This window comes from Dendrobates tinctorius, unplaced genomic scaffold, assembly GCF_039654945.1.
Source record: "Dendrobates tinctorius isolate UK_male_01 unplaced genomic scaffold, ASM3965494v1 ptg000070l, whole genome shotgun sequence".
Taxonomy (NCBI): domain Eukaryota; kingdom Metazoa; phylum Chordata; class Amphibia; order Anura; family Dendrobatidae; genus Dendrobates; species Dendrobates tinctorius.
Window position 1 is genome coordinate 52,985,747 of NW_027361738.1, and position 22,964 is coordinate 53,008,710.

Consider the following 22,964-nt stretch of genomic DNA (forward strand, 5'->3'; position numbering starts at 1 on the left):
ACCCCTCTCCATAATCTTTGAAAATTCTTGGAGAACAGGAGAAGTGCCAGAAGACTGGAGAAGAGCAAATGTTGTTCCTATCTTCAAAAAGGGGAAGAAGGTGGACCCAGGCAACTATAGGCCGGTGAGTCTGACTTCTATACCAGGAAAGATCTTTGAACAAATTATTAAACAACATGTATGTCAATACCTGGATAAGAATGAAGTGATTAAACAGAGTCAGCATGGGTTTGTAACTAATAAGTCATGTCAGACTAACTTAATTTCCTTCTATGATGGTATCACTGATTGGGTGGATCAAGGAAATGCTGTAGATATAGTATATCTTGACTTCAGCAAAGCATTTGACAAAGTCTCTCATACAATCCTTATTGAAAAAATGACTAAGTATGGAATGGACAAGGCAACTGTTAGGTGGATTCATAACTGGCTTAGTGATCGGACCCAAAGAGTGGTCATAAATGGCTGCACATCCAGTTGGAAGAATGTCTCAAGTGGGGTACCACAGGGCTCTGTCCTGGGCCCTGTATTGTTCAACATCTTTATCAACGATTTAGATGAAGGAATTGAGGGTAAACTGATTAAATTTGCTGATGACACAAAGCTAGGAGGGATAGCTAATACTAGAGAAGAGAGAGAGGATTCAAAAAGATTTAAATAAACTGGAGAAGTGGGCAGCAACTAACAGAATGGTTTTTAACAGGGAGAAATGCAAAGTACTACATCTGGGCAATAAAAATGAAAAAAGCAGATATAGAATGGGAGGAATAGGGCTAAGTGACAGCACATGTGAAAAAGACTTGGGTATACTAATAGATCACAGACTGAATATGAGTCAACAGTGTGATGCAGCAGCAAAAAAGGCAAATGCAATTCTAGGATGTATTAACAGAAGCATACAGTCTAGATCACGTGAAGTCATTATTTCCCTCTACTCCTCTTTGGTCAGACCTCATCTGGAATATTGTGTCCAGTTTTGGGCACCACATTTTAAAAAAGACATCAACAAACTGGAGCAAGTTCAGAAAAGAGCGACCAGAATGGTGACCGGTCTGCAAACCCTGTCTTATGAGGAAAGGTTGCAGGATTTGGGAATGTTTAGTTTGCAAAAGAGAAGACTGAGAGGAGACTTAATAGCTGTCTACAAATATCTAAAGGGCTGTCACATTGTAGAAGGATCAACTTTATTCTCATTTGCACAAGGAAAGACTAGAAGCAATGGGATGAAACTGAATGGGAGGAGACACAGATTAGATATTAGAAAAAACTTTTTGACAGTTAGAGTGATCAATGAGTGGAACAGGCTGCCACGAGAAGTGGTGAGTTCTCCTTCAATGGAAGTCTTCAAACAGAGGCTGGACAGACATCTGACTGGGATGATTTAGCGAATCCTGCTTTGAGCAGGGGGTTGGACCAGATGGCCCAGGAGGACCCTTCCAACTCTACGATTCTATGATTCTATGATTCTATGATAGTGGTGATACTGGTTCTGATGCTGAACCACTATACAAACAGTCCTTCTAAGGACTAATCTGGTGCTTTGCTATTTGTATCAGACAGATTCTGCGTTTAGCCTAGGCACAGTTGCAGGAGCAGGGGAGTGGCAGAATACAGCTTATAGGCAGGGCTTAGGGCGCTGCAGGGCTTTACCAGATTCTTTTTTTGAGGAGTGAAAAAATTGACTATATTGTTAGCCATACACTTTAACGTGCTTAGGCTAGTTTCACACTAGCGTTTCTGCTGTCTGCGCATGGCCGCCGATAAGCCCTGCCCCCTGCCGCGCCCCCTCCTGACATCACCACCTTTTATCGCACATGGCCGCATGCGATCTGCGCACCCTATCTTTAATATAGGGTGTGCAGACCGTGCGCTGACCGTGCCTAGTAGGATTTTTGAGTGCGCTGCGCACTTTTGAAGGTGCGCCGAGCATGCCAAAATGCAACATGCTGCGTACGGTGCACACCGGCGCACCTACAAAAGTGCGCAGCGCACTCAAAAATCCTACTAGCGCATGGTCAGCGCACGGTCTGCACACCCTTTATTAAAGATAGGGTGCGCAGATCGCATGCGGCCATGTGAGATAATAGGCGGTGATGTCAGGAGGGGGCACGGCAGGGGGCGGGGCTTATCAGCAGCCGTGCACAGACAGCAGAAATGTTAGTGTGAAACTAGCCTTAGTGTTACATTACGGCGGAATGTAAAACTCAAAAAAGTAATCAAAAAATTCTGCATTCAATTAGCCATCCATAGAGCTATAGAACTTAGTGTTGCATTATGGTAGTATAAAAAACTGCAAATAAACGTTAAAAAAATTTTTGGGATTGAATTAGTCATCCATGCAGTTTAATGTGGTTAGTGTTACGCTACGGTGCTATATAAAACGCCAAAAAAGTTATTTTTTTATATATTAAATTAGTTATCCATAAACTTTAATGCACTGTTTAGTGTTACATTAAGGTGGTATACAGAACTCCAAAGCAATGTTTAAAAACTTTTTCTGAATTCAATTAGTCATCCATAGAGTTTCACATGGTTAGCATTACATTACGGTGGTATATAAAACTGCAAAAAAAATCCAGTTTTTTTTTATTCAATTAGTAATCCATAAAGTTTAATATGCTCTGAGTAAAATTACGGTGGTTTAAAACTTATAAAAACCGCTTGACCACATTTGTTTGGTTCCAAAAATAGACTATTGTCATCCATACAGTTTAATCTGCTTTGTGTAAAATTATGGTGGTCTACAATTTTTAAAAACCGTTTGACCTTCTACAGTTGACCAATTTTTTTGGTTAATTAGAAATATTTAGTTTCAATTTATCAAGAAAACTTGGTTTTCAGAGCCTTAGCAATTAGAAAATGCGTAAGGCGTGCAGTAAGCGGCAAGGAAGTGGAAGTGCTGATGATGGTGACTTCAAGTATGTATGTGTGACCCTTCTTGTATTAATTTGTAGGTGTAGCACTTAGTGCAGACCTTTTATGAATGTGGGAGTACCACAACTATATTTTGTTCTCATTATTTGAAAGAGATACTACAATTGGTGCCTTCAAGGGTGTACGGATGACCCTGCTTGTAATTATTGGCTTTGTGCTTAGTGCATAGCCTTTATGAGTCTAGGAATACCACTACATGACAATTTGGACAGAATTTGTATGAGGTCCTCCTTTATGTCTAATACAGGGACCATCTGAGTCCCTCTTCCATTAATTTTTTGGCATTTCTTGCTTCCTACATAAATTATATATATTTTTTTAAATCCTTTTTAATTTTTGCCTTATATACAAGTCATTATACAAGAAAGATTGTTTCTTACATTTTTTTTCCTGTAAACTCCTGTGTGACTCCATTGTTCTCAGCAACGATCTGGGAGTCAGAGATGCTTACAGGGGTCTTCCCCATGCTTTCTCCTTCCATTCAGCACTTTTTCCTTCCATTTTGACTGCCCCCAGACCTCCTTGTAGGGTCTGCTGGAAAAATGCTCGGAATGAGCATCTGAGCATTAGGAAATATAGACAGGACCCCTGAACTGCCAGCAACTCAGAACAGAGCTATGCAGAGCATGTCTTAAATGGAGCAGAGGTGTGCAAGCTTGATGGCTAATCTATTCATTGTCTATAGGACAACTAAAAGCATAAGCACCTCCATTCCATTCAGGATGGGAAGGGGGGACCCTTGCTATTTTGGGAATAACTCTTGGCTGTGCATTTAGGGGTACATTCATATTCATCAGGAAAACTACCACTGTAAACATAAGTTGTTACCATTGGCCTCATTTATCTCATGGAGACCAAAAGAGTGTATTTTCATATTGGCAATAGTATACACTTTTATATCTTTACTATTGTTGTATAGAATAGTTTAGTTGACCACTCTATAAAATACAAAAGCACCATATGCTTTTTTAAACATGAGAATCCATGGGCAATATATGCCTATGCATTGAAAGACATTGGAGCCATCTTTGAGAGGGTACTACATAGAGATTTCAAAACCCAGAGCATAATAAATGTAAAACGTAAAAAATAAAAATATCCTTATACTCACTTTACCACTCACCTTTCTGGCCATTCCATTCTTCACCGTCATACGGTACGTCCAATCTTCGGCGCATCTTCTGATCGCCGCATGTGAAACGTCATGGAGTCTTGACATCAGGATGAGAGCACTCAGAAGTTCACAACCATACTCCTCATCAAATTTTAGTGTCCTGGCCTGGGGATTTCAGCATGAGTGTCAGCCGCCCAGTCATCTGATAGCTGACAGTGAGGAGCATAGGGGCCAGAGAAGCAGTAAGGTGAGTAGAAGGATTTTTTTCTTTTTTAACTTTTTGATGGCCCTTTACATACTAGAAAAATTGGCGGACATCTAATACAGATTTTTTTTAAAGTCGAGTCGAATTCAATTTCACTTGAATATATTGGTTTATCTCTAGTACAAAAGGAAAGCGTTTGAATGCACCATATAAAAAGAACTGGTCACTTTATAGGACATGTCTAAGCAAACAAGGAAAATTGTTATTTTTGGACGGCTGTGTGGCTTTTTTTAATCAATAATAACTAGTGTTGAGCATTCCGATACCGCAAGTATTTTTTCAATATCGGAAGTCGGCATCGGAATCGGAAGTTCAAAGTTGATTGACAGCCGAAATGACGTCATCATGATGCGCGGTGTGTGCGCATCATGATGCGCCGTCATTTCGGGCCTTCCGGGGGTCTCTGCCGGCCTGCCGGGGGGCTGTGTGGACTGCCCGGGGTCTGTACCGGCCTGCCGGGGGGCTGTGCACCCTGTGGGGGTCTGTACCGGCCTGCCAGGGGGCTGTGCCGGCCTGCCGGTGGTCTGTGCACCCTGTGGGGGTCTGTACCGGCCTGCCGGGGGGCTGTGTCGGCCTGCCGTGGTCTGTGCACCCTGTGGGGGTCTGTACCGGCCTGCCGGGGGGCTGTGCCGGCCTGCCGGTGGTCTGTGCACCCTGTGGGGGTCTGTACCGGCCTGCCGGGGGGCTGTGCTGATGTCCGGGGGTCTGTGCAAGCATCGTCCGATGGGACTACAAGTCCCATCGGGCGATGCCTGCTACCATGACAGTGATTGACACATTAGCCAATGATGGGACAGTAGTAGTCCCATCATCCGGCTAATGTGTTAAATGTTTAAAAAAAAATATATATATATATACTACATACATACTACATACATACTACATGCATGCTACATGCATACTACATGCTACATACATACCACATATATACTACATGCATGCTACATACATACTACATGCTACATACATACTACATATATACTACATGCATGCTACATACATACTACATGCTACATACATACTACATATATACTACATGCATGCTACATACATACTGCATGCTACATACATACTACATACATACTACATGCTACATACATACCACATATATACTACATACATATTACATGCATGCTACATACATACTACATGCTACATACATACCACATATATACTACATACATACTATATGCATGCTACATGCTACATACATACCACATACATACTACATACATACTACATACATACTACATGCATGCTACATACATACTACATGCTACATACATACCACATATATACTACATGCATGCTACATACATACTACATGCTACATACATACCACATACATACTACATACATACTACATGCATGCTACATACATACTACATGCTACATACATACCACATATATACTACATGCATGCTACATACATGCTACATACATACCACATATATACTACATGCATGCTACATACATACTACATGCTACATACAGTACATACTACATATATACTACATGCATGCTACATACATACTACATGCTACATATATACTACATATATACTACATGCATGCTACATACATGCTACATGCTACATACATACCACATATATACTACATGCATGCTACATACATACTGCATGCATGCTACATACAATACATACATAGACATACAGTACATATAACATAGAGTAACATACTTACCAATACTTGTCACATTGTTCCCCGAAGCCATTGTCTTTTACGGAATAAATATTAACATAACAAACCACAAAAATACTCACCCATAATCCGAAGCAGTCCATGAGTGTGTCCCACGACGATCTTGGGTAGAGAACTGCAGCATCAGCTGATGCTGCCGCTCTCTACAGGCTGCAGGAATCCAATGACGGAAGGTAGGTATCCTTCCGCACTGTATTCCTCCGCCACTTAAAAAAAAAAAGTCCCTAGTCTCACTTTATGCCATTGCTGCGTGGGAAATGTATGTATTGTATGAATGCATTGTATGTAGCATGCATGTAGTATGTATGTAGTATGTATGTAGTATGTATGTAGCATGTAGTATGTATGTAGCATGTAGTATGTATGTAGCATGCATGTAGTATGTATGTAGCATGCATGTAGTATGTATGTAGTATGTATGTAGCATGCATGTAGTATGTATGTAGCATGTATGTAGTATGCATGTAGTATATATGTAGTATGTATGTTACATGTAGTATATATGTAGTATGCATGTTGCATGCATGTAGTATATATGTTGTATGTATGTTGCATGCATGTAGTATATATGTAGTATGTATGTTGCATGCATGTAGTATATATGTAGTATGTATGTTGCATGCATGTAGTATATATGTAGTATGTATGTTGCATGCATGTAGTATATATGTAGTATGAATGTAGCATGTATGTAGTATGTAGCATGTATGTAGCATGCATGTAGTATGCATGTTGCATGTAGTATATATGTAGTATGTATGTTACATGTAGTATATATGTAGTATGCATGTTGTATGTATGTAGCATGTATGTAGCACGTAATTTTTTTTTTTTTTTTTTTTTACATTCAACACATTAGCCGGATGATGGGACTATTACTGTCCCATCATCGGTTAATGTGTCAATCACTGTCATGGTAGCAGGCATCGCCCGATGGGACTTGTAGTCCCATCGGACGATGCCTGCACAGACCCCCGAAGCCTGCACAGCCCCCTGGCAGGCCGGCACAGCCCCCCGGAGCCTGCACAGACCACCGGCAGGCCGGCACAGCCCCCCGGCAGGCCGGCACAGCCCCCCGGCAGGCCGGCACAGCCCACCGGAGCCTGCACAGACCACCGGCAGGCCGTCACTGCCCCCCGGCAGGCCGGCACAGACCACTGGAGCCTGCACAGACCCCCTGGCAGGCCGGCACAGCCCCCCGAAAGGCCCGTACAGACCCCAGAGAGGCTGTAAAAGGCAAAAATAGGGTTTTTCGTATTCCGATACCGGAAGTCCCATAGACTTGAATGGGACTTCCGGTATCGGAATCGGCGATACCGATACTTTTTTTTAAGATCGGCAGATCCATTCCGATCCGATACTTTGAAGTATCGGACGGTATCGCTCAACTCTAATAATAACCAAATCTTTGTAAAAAATAGAAGTCCAAATTTTATAAATTGGAGGATAAAAAATGAATGATAAGGGTAAGTAACATGCAGTATATACACATGTCAAATACTTACATGAACACAAGAGTACTATCCACAGAGAACTGAAAAGTAATGCTTATTACAATGTCAAAACCTGACCGATCACCCACACCATGAGAAACAATCAGGTATTTTGATGCTTCTTTTTATTTTTATTTTGGACTGGTAAGTCAGAATTGTTCGAAGACTACATTTTTGGATAGTTGACATTTCTGCCACTCTGTGCTCTAAAAGCATAATAATATTGATAGGACTGCATTATCTAGTGACTATATTAAAGACACAGACAAGATATAAATCTTTGTAGCGTGTTAGCCAGTAGATAGAAAAATATTTAGAATTGAGAGTCCTCAGTAGCTGATACCTTTTAATGGCTAACTGAAAAGATGGTAAAACATTGCAAGCTTTCGAGACTACTCAGGTCTCTTCATCAGGCTAGACTAATACAAAATCTGAAGAATTACATATTTATGCACATTTATTTCTGTGCTGTTTTGTGTATAAATATTCTTCAGATGTTGTCTTGGTCAATGCCTGATGAACAGACCTGAGTAGTCTCGAAAGCTTGCAATTTGTTACCATCTTTTCAGTTAGCCATTAAAAGGTATCAACCACTGAGGACTCTAAATTCTAAATATTTTTATATTAAAGACAATATCTATATTATTTTCTAATAATTAAAAACAGATAGATTAGTAATACATATTATTTTTTTTATCTATCTTTATAGATGACTATAGTTTGGAGATATTCATTGATGTATATGGCGAACTGTCATAGGCATGCTCTAACACCTGTGCAGAGGTCATGGTAGAAGGAGGTAAGAGGTGAGCATCACCTATTATGAATTGTGTGATTCTTTGTTTACATATAGGTGTTATTTTTCATTGTAATTATGTCAGCGATAATAAGATGCAATGGTCTATCTAGGTTTTCCAACATCCAGGACAATAATTCAGTTTGGTGCCCCCTCATCCCCCAAGTACATATGTGATTTGCAGACTTAGTCACATGACGACGAGCTGCTCTCAAAAATTTTCTCACTGTTCAGTGAAAAACTGAGAAAAGCGGGAAGAAAAGCTAATTGTCACTGGACCGCAAGTATGAAAATCGCACAAGTGAAGTGGCCATGTGATGACCGCTGGAACCTGCAAGCAGAACTCAATGCTGACAATGAATATATGAATATATTGCATGGTGCTTCATTTTATAATTAAAGGACTTGTCCATGTTTGAGATGAAAGTCTGCAGTCACTCTGTGTGACTGCACACTTTTAGGATTCTCCCTTCTTGGTGGCAATTGTATATTCTGATTTATATACAGTACTTCTGGCCACATTCCGACTAGACGTGTCCGACCTCGCTGAATTCATTTTCATTGAGTGAAGTGACACATGTCTAGTCAGCACGTGACTGCATGTGTGCAAATTATCTGCACCAAATAATCCTGACAGCGTGCAGTGGGCACTGTGAGAATTTAGAAGTCTGCAGTCACATAGAATGACTGCAGACTCATCATATACTTGGACAACCCCTTTAATGCTTCTACCATAAATAAAACATAGTAACTTGTCATATGGTATAATGCTTTATTAACATAGCTATTTATCACACCATCTTACAAGTTATGGATTGTTACATGTGTACAAGATCAGAACCTATAACAGAACCAAGTACAGCACAAGAATTCATCACCAGAACCACCAGCAGAACAGAAATACATCATTATAACCCCCATTAGTACAGGAATACAGCATCATAACCCCATAAGTACAGAAATACATCATGACAACCACCAGCAGTACAAAAATACATTACCAGAATCACCAGCAGTACAGAAATGCATCATCAGAACCACCAACTGTACAGAAATACGTCTGTATAACCACCATCTGTACAGAAACACAGCATCAAAACCCTCATCAGTACAGGAATACATCACAAGAACCACTATCAGTACATGAATACATCTCTAGGACCACCATCAGTACATTGTACATCAGTTGTACTGACGTACGTCCTTAACAATGGTAAGGAGATACTAGGCTGAAGGACCATACAGGAACCACAGTACGGATGAGAATTAGTCAGTATCACAAGAAAACATTTACCTTACAGATGACGTTGTCTCTGATTGGAGTTGTTCTCTTTATCTACTTCATTTTGTCCAAATGCTATGATGACTTCACACCTCCACAGCTGATCTCTGCAGACTTCCAATCCTCTACATCACATCCCTACATGATGCCCTTAAAAATAGAGTATCATTATCATGCTCTTGAATAAAATTATTTGCCCTATGCTAAACACCTGAATTATTAATTTCCCCTCACTATATTCCCTGCACACAATATGACCCTCACACTGTCTCTATTATCTTCCTTTCCATACTGAGCCCCCTCTTCACGCTGTCCTCTCACACTGGGTCCCCCTATAGGTCCTATTCTCTATACTGTGCCCCCCTCATCGGCATACTGCCCGTGCATGCTATGCCCCAACACTATTTAGTCTGTATTCTGTGCCCACTCACACTTTACTCCCCCATGCCATGCTCTTTGCTCACACTATTCCCCTGAATAGTCTCCTCACACATTTCACCCTCCCTCCTCTTACTGCCTACTCACGCATCCCCCACTAACCATACTGTCTCTGTACCCATGCCCCCTCATACTGTTTCCTTATATATGCCCCCATTTCTCACCTTTATCTTCATACTCTGTCTTCAAATTTCTCCCGCTTCCCCCCTTCCCATATTATGTCTGCCTCCATTCCTTCCTAGCTCCCCAAACTGTGTTCTCAAATCTTTGTACTCCCGGCATATTGTGGCTGCATTCATCCCTTCCTCTTTCCCAATAATGTGTCAGCAAATATTACTCCTATCTCCATATTGTGGCTGCATGCACCCTTTCCTTCCTCTTTCCCCATACTGTGGCCTCAAATCTTACTCCCCCCTCTATATTGTGCCTCAAATGTAACAGCAAACCTCCCCCACCCCCGTTACAATACATCATCAATGTCATTATCTCTGGAGCACTTACCACCCATGTATGCCTTTATCTGTTGTGCTGGTGAGTGATGTCATCAGCATGATGACATGACTTGATAATGCTGCTGATGTCACTCTGACCCACACTGTCACAGCATCAATTGTTTTCCAGTCACTGGGAGCCGGCTCTCTGCACCTTCTGTGAGCCGGCATCAGCTTGAAATTCAGCTCAGAGTATGGTCGACTCCCAGTCCGGGGGGCAGCAAAATACAGCAGTCAGGAAGACACCTCGCACCGCCACATCAGGAGGATGCCCAATGGTGCCCCCCTTCTAGCTATGCCAGGAGCTCATACCCCACCTGCCCCTTAGATACGCCTCTGATAAGATGAATACTGCAAACTGATCATTGTGGAACAGGAAATACAACTTTTATCAGTGAAAACTGCAAGCATTTCAGGATTTTTTTTAAACAAAGATAACATAGAAAACAAAAAAAATAACAAAAAAATTAAACAAGTCAATTTCTGATGACTTTTATTTTAAAAGCATGATTATTAGAAATGTGTCAAATAATATTTAATATGTTGATAATAAGATGAGTAAAGTTGCAGAAATTTGATTTTGACAGATGTGCTTCAATTTGGCCAAATTGATCTATATTCAATAAAACTGGTGCAAATTTAATGAGCTGGGAAGAAGTTAAAAAACTCTTATTTGCATTTCCCCTCAGTTTTCTGCATGCCTGTCCCATCGCTGGTCTTCAGATCAATTCCTCAGCCTCCGCTCTCCTGTTCTCTATGTTTTTCTCTTTCTTAATCTCCAGTGCTACCATTCTTCAGTAGGTCCCATGCCTTCACATGGGGCATGATATATGCTGCTGACGTCAATCACGTGTCGTGGCCATGTGAAGATGTGGGGCTTGGTGAAGAAAGACAGCGCTGGAGGCCCAAAACGAGAAGACGGTAGAAGAGAAATGACACAGGAGCAGATTGGAGAATTGGCGGAGTAGAGAGAGATATATTTCTTAACTTCTTCTCAGCCTTAAGAATTCAACAAATTGGCAGTCAGAAAGGTATCATTTTGCTGGAGTTCGTACAATTCAATCTAAAAAAAATGTGATTTTGACAAATCTAAATTTTTGGCAAGTTTGGAACAAACTCAATTTCATGACAATATTTTTATCCGTGAAAAACCTAATATCACAGTGACAGCAATCGGACCAATGTTATTCGGTTCGGCTGTTTAATTGTGTATTTGCTTTAACAGACCTGAATTGCTTGTGATCAGACATTGATGACCTACCCTACGGACAGACCATCAATGTTAAAGTACCGGACAACCCCTTTATAATGAAAATCGTCCATTTGGTCTGTAAGAAGCAAGGACGATTTTTTTCTATATGCACATGTGAACTTGGACAAAATGATTTGTTCATCTTTAGATGATACTGATGTAAGTAACCTAAACTAATCAATTATGAATATACACAATTATCTTGACTTGTTAGTAAATGTCAGCTTCTTCCAGATCCAAGTCAATTCTGAACATTTCCATGGGAGCCAGGAGGATTATACAGAGACTAATCTATCCTCAGCAGTGTACAGTGTTCTGCAAACTATTTTGATTATTAGAGGAAATCAATTGAGATCCAAGCTGGAGATCTTTATAAAGAGCTATTTTTTCTTTGTCAGCTTCTTCAATATTCCCAACATAAAAGTAATAGAAAACACAGCAGGGATCCGCACAAGATGATCCTACTGCCACTATAATTGATCACTTTGGTGCCATATTTCTATATTAGCTGCCGTATAGTAACAGCTGGTGGTAATTATAGCACAATCAATACCTTCTGCCTAACATCCTTTTCATCATTTCTTGTATACATGAAATACAACCAGGACATGACAATTCATTTAGTATCCTTGGTACAAATGTCTCCATTATCCCAATACTAGGTCATGTTTGATCATAGTAAAATATACATGATTATCCTATATTGAAAAAAGGTGAAGCTTCGCACAGGAAATTAAGACTCAGTTATATTCAATCTTTAGGATTACTTGAAATTTCTGAAAGGGCAGCTGATGAAGGTGAGCGCGGGAGGCATCCATTGTCTTTTCCCCTTTCATCATTGTTCAAATGTCAAAGAAAAAATATCTGAATGGGAAAATGGGAATGGCCTCAAAGCAGCTTTTTTTATTTTTCAGCAGAGTCTTCTGTGAAGTAATCAGAAATCCTCAACCAGGTCAAAGTCTAAATGCTTCACCCGCGTTTATTTGTTCTATTGTTGGATGAAGTAATTGCCTGGATACACAGGGTAGGGGTATGTTACTAAATGTAACTAGGCATATGAAACCAAGTTCCAGTAATATCACAATGAGGACAGAGGCTAACCTAGAATTCCTACAATAAAGGAAATCCCATAAATTAGAGATAAAACAACAAAAACCCACTGCGTTATTTCCTTCCGTTCATATTTTAAAGGCACAGAGGAGACAACAAATGTACTTGGTAATATCCTCCAGTCATCTAGTGGTTAATCATAATAATATGCCAAAAAGAACCTAAGTTTTTTTTACATTTTTCTTAATGGATTGTCTCACAAAAAGTATTGTTCAAACTTCATCTCTACCTCCTGTGGCTGGAGTGTAGGTCCACCTTCAGTGGTAATGAGAGGGGAACTACCGCATATGAAGTGGGTGTATCATGTGGAGACAAGGGAGAGAGATAGATATAAATATATAACAGATAATAGATAGATAATAGATATGGGATAGATAGTTAATAGATAGATAGATAGATAGATAATGGATACTGTAGATCAATGATAGATAGATAGATAGATAGATAGATAGATAGATAGATAGATAGATTCCCGAAGATGTGTTTCTTATCCGTCAGGTTAGGAGTCTCATTGTTTCTTAGGGTACCATTACACATAACGATGTCCCAGCAATCCCACCAACGATCCGACGTGGATGGGATCGCTGGGACATTGTTAGCTGATCGCTGGTGAGCTGTCACATAGACAGCCCCTCCAGCGATCAGGACCAGCGAGCACGCTGTTATCAATCTAAACATCGGGTTTTAAGGGCTGCCGGGCCCTTAGAAACCCAATGTTTACCCTAGATACCAGCGTGCACTGCAGGCAGGGCAGGAGGTGGAGGCAGAGCGGCGCAGACAGACCGGCGTAGCTCTGCTATCTGCTACTCCGGTCTGACAGACTGGAGTAGCAGATAGCAGAGCTACTCCGGTCTCTGCGCCGCTCTACCTCCACCTCGCGCCCTGCCTGCAGTGCACGCTGGTATCTAGGGTAAACATCGAGTTTCTAAGGGCCCGGCAGCCCTCAGAAATCCGATGTTTATGTTGGTAACCAGTGTGCAGCGTCGCTCATCGCTGGCTCCCGCTGCCACATGCATGCGTGCTGGCCAGCGGGAGACCAGCGATGAAAAAACGGGCCAGGACGATCCAGCACCATCAGCGATACCCTGCGGGGGGGCCGATCACTGCTGGATGTCACACACAGCGATCTCGCTGGAGATGGGCCCTTTAGTGGAGACTCACTGCAGCATTGTATCAGCAGTGGTCATCTCATCATCATCAAGCCCATTGTGGCAAAAAAGAATTGACCAAATTGGACATCCCTTAGGGTCCAGTCACATTTAGCGATGCACCAGCGATCCCGAAAGCGATACGACCCGGTCAGGATTTCTGGTGCATCGCAAAATGGTCGCTAGTGAGCTGCCAAACAGGCAAATCTCACCAGCAACGCAGCAGCAGTCGGCGGTCGTTACTTACCTGTCAGATGTGGCAATGAAGACGCCCTCTCGCCGCGTCCACGCATCGCTCGTCGGCGCCAGCAGGAAGCCCAGCAGGAAGCCGCCGCCGAGAAACGGCCCAGGACGTTCTCACGCGATCAGCAATAGCCAGCGGGGGAGCCGGTCAGAGGTAAGTGTCACACATAGCGATATCGCTAGCAATATCACTGCTGCATCACAAAATCGGTGACGCTTTAGCAATATTGCTAGCGATATCGCTATGTGTGACACCTCCTTTACAGTCAGATTACAGTCAGATTCATTGGCTATTTACTCTTAAGGTTTCGCATTTGACCTTGGATCCATATGTCAGAGTTGGCATCTGCCATCTCTCTAAATGGTCCTTGGCCTTTCCTCGGGTATACTTTGTATAAGGGTAACATAGAGTCAAGGGAACGTTTCTGTAATTTATTTGAGTAGGAAGAAGCTCTGTTCACATTACTTTCTGCCTGGAAGCTACACAATGTATAGAGAGAGCTTCATGCAAAAGACAAATATTTAATTTGACTGTTGGTAGGTTGATATATCAAAAGTGTTCCAAAGTTTCTCAGTGGCGTCACATTGTAGGGAAGTCATTCCTTTCAACCATTCTTGTAATGTAAAGTAGTCCATATTCTGTGCATCCAATTTCCAGGCTAAAATAAGCATCACTACATTTTCAGGTTCTACACAGCTATCTTCACAGAACTTCTCCATGCCTTCAGGACCTACTATATCATCAGTTCCCGCATATTCATAAAACCATTCTAGGCACCTCTTGCTGGAAAACACTTCATCCTCCACTCTTATTCTGGAAGGGTCGTATTTCTTATACATTCCGTCGTGTCTACTTTTCGTAGCCAACAGGTCATCACCAGCAGTGGGTCTTCTCTTTTTTCGTGGGGGCATTGTCTTAGTAAAACAGTCTGAGGTGCTGCAGGAACACAGACTCCTTGTCTGGTGATCGTCTTGACCCACGTCTTCTGTCAAATTCAGCCGTTTGAGTGTGTGGTATATCTTGTGAATATTTGCCAATGTTGATAGATGAGAGTTCAGTTGAAAATTGACAGCATCCAAGTGCATTTTCGTGTGACGCAGATAGACAGGCACTAACAGCCCTGTCCGTCCGCTTCAGCTACTCCAAAAGGTTGATATATCAGTATGCCTTTAATTTTTACAATTAGAACTAAATTTGCTATGCTTTTTTATGCAATAAAATAAACTGAGAGATATATCTAGGGTGTCAGTGTACAATATATACCCCTATATAATTATCCAGAGGCTTAAAGGAGTGGTCCCATATTTAAAATGTCCTTTCCAAATATCTAACTTTGCACCTAAACCACTTTTGCAATTAGCATTATTACACAGTACAATACCCTACACTTTTGCCAATTTGTGTAATCCTTAAATTTGTTTTTTTTTTTTGCTTCACTTCCTGTGACGTTTCGTTTGAGGGCTGCACTCACTTTCCTGCTATGCCTATCACCTCTGCTAGAGCAGGATGTCATCAGCAGGCAACGCTGCAGTTACTACATCTTCTTACACAGCTGCCTTCTGAAGGTGTCCTGGATCGATGGTGATAGAATCTGTAGGAGAGTGGAGTGCAGCGCTGGCACTCTGCTTCTGTCTGTAACACTACTGCTTCTAATTGTGAAAGAATGCATCTTCATGGGGCAGAGATAGAAGTAGTGATTGACGCCAACGTCACTCCCACAGCATCTAGCACTGCCTTCAAGCGAATCATCATCAAGGGCTGTTATAAAAGCCTTATGTGACACCAGCACCTCCCCTTGATGACATGGGCACTCGTGTCATTCACTGCTTCTGTCTCCCTCTCCTGATGAAGTCTTCTTCCACTGTTAAGAAATAGCATCGGAGATAGAAGCAGAGTGCTGGCGCTGCACTCGCCTCTCCCGCACCTTCTATAACAAAGGATCCAGGACAATTTCAGAGGGTGGTGATGCAAGAACCTGTGGCATTCAACTTCAGTGCTGCCCCCTGATGATGTCCAATTCTAGGGTTATAGACCTTGAGGGAAAGTTGGTGCAGCAGCAGCCTCCTGTGATGTCCTGATGGAGAATTAAACGAGACGTCATAGGAAGTGAATTACAAATAAAAAAAATCCATTTAGGGATTAGCTAGATAGGGAAAAGTGAAGGGCATTGTATAATAATGCTCAATACAAAAGTGGTTAGAGGGTAAAGATAGATATTTAAAAAGGACATTCTAGGTACCGGACTACACCTTAAAGTCGGAACCGTGTGTCTGAGGTTAGGCAAGATTACGGATATATTTCGTACCGTATGTCTGCCAAGTCTTGGGAAGAGAGCTGTCCTTTCTTTAAGGACCTTAAGATGCACTTCCTCACCAGTTTATTGGGCTGGACTATTGGAACTTGGGATCATATTTTATGCTTAGTCACAACAGAGACATATAAATATCCCGTGTATGTATTTATATCCACATTCTTATTTATTTCCCTCTTTTTTTCCAGCAAGAAAGCAAGAAATATAAATGTCATCAGGTAAAAGGCTGTAATGTGATCTGAATATAAAATATTAATACTTAAATCTAGGAGATGCTGCCGACATCCTCTAATGCTGCATGCCTTTCCCCACTTTATTCATTTTAGCAGCAGTGAGTTAAATCATAGGATAATGATGATAATGATAGTGGCTATTGCTGATTGAGCAGATAATAATGATCATAATGAGTCTTGTGAAAGTGATGAAATGCTGAGAACACATACAGTACAATGAAGACTATTCACCTTCTCATTCGCTAATGTTGTATATTCGCTTTACATTGTTACGTTATTATTATGTCATGTTACATCAAAAGTCTATAAAAGTATCACATCATAAAAGTAGGCATAAAAAAAAGAAATAAATTGTGAAATCAAGGCTTTTATTTAAATAGGTTAAACTCATTTTGCGGCTCCAGCTCTGTCCAAGACAGACTTGTTGACACTAGTATATAGATCTAGACAGCATACTTGAGTTACACAGAAATCTTCACCGGTCAATCGGAGACCATGAAAGAATCCGTATTTACAATCTACTGTAACCTTTCAATCTATGGTTACCCCGGGCTCCAGAGACATAATCTTATCATCTATAAGTTAAAAATTATTGATTACTTCATGTTCCGCAGATGTGATGCCTTTTCTCTGTAGGGACTTGACAGCCTAAGGATATATGAGTACAAGGGTTAGTAGCTGAAAATTTAGAAGGAATTGTAGGAATTGTTTTATGGCGTAGGGCACAAATGTGATTATGTTTTACATGCACAGTCATCACAATTGACAATGCTGAATTAGACATAGTGAAATTCAGTTATACTTTACAGGGCACAAAAGGGGTATTATGGTTTTAACATCAGCCTCTTCCACTTTTAATGGGAATCATCAGAAAATAACCAATTGTTAAATTCATTTTTTGAGTTACATGTATTTTTGAAAAATTTTGGGCAATGATTTTTTTCATACTATGATTATTTATTTTTTTTAAAAATTAGTAATATTGCAATTTTTACATGGACCACTGGGGCTCCTTTACTGTAGACTTAAGGTACTGTCACTAAGCGATATCGCTAGCAATATCGCTATAACTTGTGACGTTATAGCGATATTGCTAGCGACATCGCTGTGTCTGATACTTACCTACGACCTGCTCCCCCGCTGGTTATCGCTGATTGCGCTAGAACGTCCTGGACTGTTTCTCGTCGTCAGCTTCCTGCGGCGCTTCCTGTGGAGAGACGAGCGACGAGCGTGGAGCCGGGCGGGAGGACGTTAGGATCGCCTAGTGTGACAGGTAAGTAGCGACCCCCGTCCCCAGCGATGTCACTGGTGAGATCTGCCTGTGTGGCAGCTCACTAGCGACCACTTAGCGATGTACCAGCGATCCTGACCGCGTCATATTGCTGGTCGGGATCGCTGGTACATCGCTAAGTGTGACCGTACCTTTATCCTTCCCTTTCAGAAAGAGTTTACAGAAGTTTTGTTATCAACAGAGGCAGGGTAAAATACTGATAACATTCCAAAAGACAGTTGATAATACAGGATTCGCCTATCTCAAAAGGTGATGTCACAGATGCCCAAGCTCATCTTCTGTTCACAATGACCTTTGTACACACTCATCAGATGCTTCAATGAAAAATATATGATCAAAGTCTGTTCATTGCTGCTAATACACAAGTTAATTTCCTTTAAAAAAAAAAATGAAAGTTAAAATCTAAAAAATCCCCAGTTGTCGGTGTGAAAATAGCAAGATTTGGGATTTTTATGGTAACACTTAACACAAAAAAATGATTTAAACAATTAGTCATTTTCTTATTATACATTCCCTTTAAAAACTCTGCATGTGGAAAAGTTATTTTTCAATTAAAGGAGCCTGATGGATGTAACTCTTCATAAAGGAGGAAAAGCTATAATAATCATAAAGTTGTAAGTGTAAAAAAAAAGCATGTCCTTAAAGGTTCGCTCACACTGGTGTATAAATCGAGAAAAAACACATTGTACTCTGATCAATGTTAGTAAATAAGTCAATGCTCATCTGCAAATTTTTTCTCAACTCAGATCGCACTGAGAAAAAAAATGCAGCATGTTGGATTGTCTGTATCGAATCACACTAACCAATGTAAGTCAATGGGTACGAGAAAAAAATCTCATGGCAGGTGGACCTGTGTGTGCTGTCCGATTTTTACGCACACATCTCAAAGGAACCCCAACATTTTATCAGCCAAGTACAGTAAATTCACAACCCAAACCATCAGAATAGATAGAACAGATATATAGATATAATAGATATAAATATGTCAGTGAGATACGTAATCAGTGCTTTGCATATGTAGTTTATTGTACAAGTATTTAGAAAATACCATAAATAAATGAAAAAATGTCATGAGTCCCCTTTATTTTTAATATCCAGCTAAGGGAAAACAGACAGCTGTGAGCTAGTCTTAATAGTCTGTGACGGTGTCATTAACCATGGAGCTTCCCAGCCTATTATTATCAGCTCTCACAGCTGTCTGCATAGACTTTACTGATTATTAAAAAGAGGGAACTGCCAAAAAAGTATGTGGAGTCGCCCCTATTTTAATATCCAACAAAGGCTAAGCAGAAAGCTTGAGGCTAATATTAATTAGGCTGGGAAGATCCATTAATATTTGGTGTTGTCATCATTATCTATCACATTGTTCATAGTCTAACACTGGTATTGACTGAATTATTTTCTGTTTCAGTATACCTTTTACAACCAAAAAACGTGGTTCAGCGATGGGTGCTAATGTGGCCCCCCATACGCAAATGTGTATATGGCTTGTTTGGAAGAAAATTTTTATTTACAACCATACTTTGTTTCAATCACATGTGAAGACGTGGTACAGGTTTATAGATATTATTTGCGTATGGGAGGGGTCACTGGAAATGTTGAGAATTTTTCAGGACTATTTGAATAGCATTTGGAAGGAGTTACAATTCACCATGTCATGTAATTTATGGGAAATTAATTTGCTCGATACATTGATTACTAAAACTGATCATTTTGGTTTTGATATTGACATTTTTGAAAAAAGTACAGATAAAAACAGTGCATTACATTTTGAAAGTGTACATCCCTACGTGTTAAAAAAGGTCATCTTAAGGTCGCAATTTCAGAGGGTTCGTAGGATTGTTTCTGAACCCTTTATACTGTATGTGAACACAGACTTAGAGAAGAAAACCAATTTTCATACATGGGGTTATCCTATGCACCTTTTGGACAAAGCCGAAATGGATACTGCAATTGAGAGAAGCTCATCTAAGACGGCGCGTATTAGGATCCCTTTTGTTACAGAATTTCACCCCCATAAATATTAAAGTGGATCAAATAATTAAATAGCACTGGCACATTTTACATCAAGTGTATCCAGACATTCTGGAATTCAAAAATCCTCCATTAATTTGTAATAAAAAAATTACCCAATATTAGAAATTGATTAGAGCAGACATGGGAAGAGAGATTAAGTTACCCAGACAATCCTTTATTTCTACTAAGAAATATGGAACGCACCCTAGTTTAATTTGTGCACAGTGTAGCAATGGGATTAAATGGGAGTTTTTTACACATCCACAGACAGGACAATCTTATAGGATTTCATTTTTTTTACTTGTATATCTAATAACGTTATTTATATAATTTAATGCCCTTGTGGGGCATATCTATACTAGGGAAACCACTCATCAGGTAGGGGTACGCATAAATAAAAATAAATCGACAATTGGATGTGGGGATACTATATTACCACTTCCATCCATTTTAAAGATAAAAACCATACTATTGCTCAGCTAAAATTCTAATTAATAGAACAAGTCACAATCACGAGAAGAGGTTGGTAATATTAAAATAATCATCCTCCGTAGAGAGGCATTTTGGATGCGCACACTTAATTCATTATCGTCAAATGGTCTGAATAGAGAGTATGAGATTAATCTCATCATGTGAGATCGGTTATTTGGTTTTCCCTTCTCTTATGATTTCTATTTTCTTTTTAGATGTCCATTGAACATTAATTCACATTGATGAGCCCCTGTATATGGAATGATAAACGGAACAAGTGGATTTGGATTGATTGTGAGCTGATAAATTGATCGAGAAATGATATGCAAAGAAACATTTTAAAAAGTATTTTGGTAGAAATTATAATGGAAATAGATAATAATTTAAAAAATAAATAAAAAATTGAAAATATATATAGATCTATAACAATTTTCATCTATAAATTTAAACAATTTTGAATTAATAATATTGAATCTATTTACCGAACTACTATATATCCGAATTATTTGCATTGGATAAATAGATATAATTTTTTCCTAGGACAGGATATAAAAATGAAAAAAAATTTAATTTGTTTATTTTACTTTTTTCATTTTTGTAAATGATAAATAATTCTTGTAGTTTGTTATTTTTATTTTTCATTAATTATATTTCTGTAATAGGGTTTACTTCACATACGTAATATATAACATAATTTCCTTAATGTGATTCTATATAAGTATACTATTGTATCTTGACTGCACTATTCAATATGTCAGTGCCGGGACCTTTTTCCTTCAATTGTATTCACCTTCATGACCAAGCGAAATTTTACAATTCTGACCAGTGTCACTTTATGGGCTCATACTCACTTGTGAGAAGCTTGCACGATTCTAGTGCGAGTCTCTCGCATGACAACCTGGCACTGCCGCCAGCACTCGGACCGGAGCGTGCGGCTACATGTATTTCTATGCCGCATAGGGACATTTTTTCACGCTTGTGTACCAAATTTTATTAAGGTGTATGTGAGTGCTTGGTGTAAACTGTTTTTATTTAGAATAGAAAAAAAAAACAAGAAAAGAATTTAAAAAGAAAAATATGAAAGTAAAATAAAAAGAATATAAAAATTTAGTAAACTAAAAAACAAACTTAATAAACGGAAGACAGATAAAAAAAAATTACTGAGCGACTGCAAATATCTCGACTATCTGAGACTAACACTGACTATATTCAGTAAAAAATATTGTAGTAGACTCTGATTACTACAGTATATTTTTACTGGCTCTAATCTAATCCTATTAACTAATCTACTTTTTTTACTCTTTTTTCACGCTACAAAAAATCAACAACCTGAGGCCAATCAGTGAAGTAAGGTGCACTCGTGGCTGTATGACGCACACATGAATGTGATTCTTTTTTTCCACTTTGCTATCCATCAGTAACCCTGACTAAATTCAATAAAAAATATTGTAGTAGACATCGATTACTACAGTATATTTTTCCTGTCCCTAATCAAGTCCCAACAACAAATCTAAATTAGTTTTTTTGCCTTTTTTTTTTTTTTCGTTTTAATATCTGACACTAACCATGACTAAATTCAGTAAAAAATACTATAGCAGGCAACAATTACTATGGTATATTTTTGATGTCCCTAATTATTATTATTTGCTATTATAGCGCCATTTATTCCATGGTGCTTTACATGTGAGGAGGGGTATACATAATACATACAAGTACAGTAATCTTAAACAATACAAGTCACGACTGGTACAGGAGGAGAGAGGTAGAGCTGGTCTTGCAGCGGTTTGGTGGATCGGTGGTTACTGCAGGTTGTAGGCTTGTCAGAAGAGGTAGGTCTTCAGGTTCTTTTTGAAGGTTTCCATGGTAGGCGAGAGTCTGATATGTTGTGGTAGAGAGTTCCAGAGTAGGGGGATGCATGGGAGAAGTCTTGTATGCGATTGTGGGAAGAGGAGATAAGAGGGGAGTACAGAAGGAGATCTGTTGTGAACTCATTTTCTGGTATGCCTCTGGTTTCTGGTGAGGGAGCTGGTTGTGCTGACAGAGTTGTGAGTTCTCTTTCCGGGCTCCCTCTGGTGGTGGCAGGAGGTAATGAAACTGATCTAATTAACAGAGACCTGCCACCTGATAATGAGGAAGAGGATTGGACATCTGGAGTCTCAGACTGGATTTAAGACAGCTGACTCCCTATTCCCATGCTGGTGATTTTTTCCTGCCTTCTGAGGTCTTAGTTTCCAGCTCAGTTCCTGCCTTCTCAAGCTAAGTTGTCTCTGCTTATGTTCACATTTGATTTGGTTTGGTCTATTCTGTTTTTTGTGTGGTCAGCCAGCCCCGGCTGGGGCTGTGCTGAATTTCCA

The 22,964-nt window shown here is 39.9% G+C and overlaps 1 pseudogene; it reads right to left on the reverse strand.

Moving 5' to 3' along the window:
• Nucleotides 1-14,809: 14,809 nt before the first annotated feature.
• On the reverse strand, nucleotides 14,810-15,408 carry LOC141095878 (DCN1-like protein 4 pseudogene; annotated as a pseudogene).
• Between the last annotated feature and the right edge of the window lie 7,556 nt (nucleotides 15,409-22,964).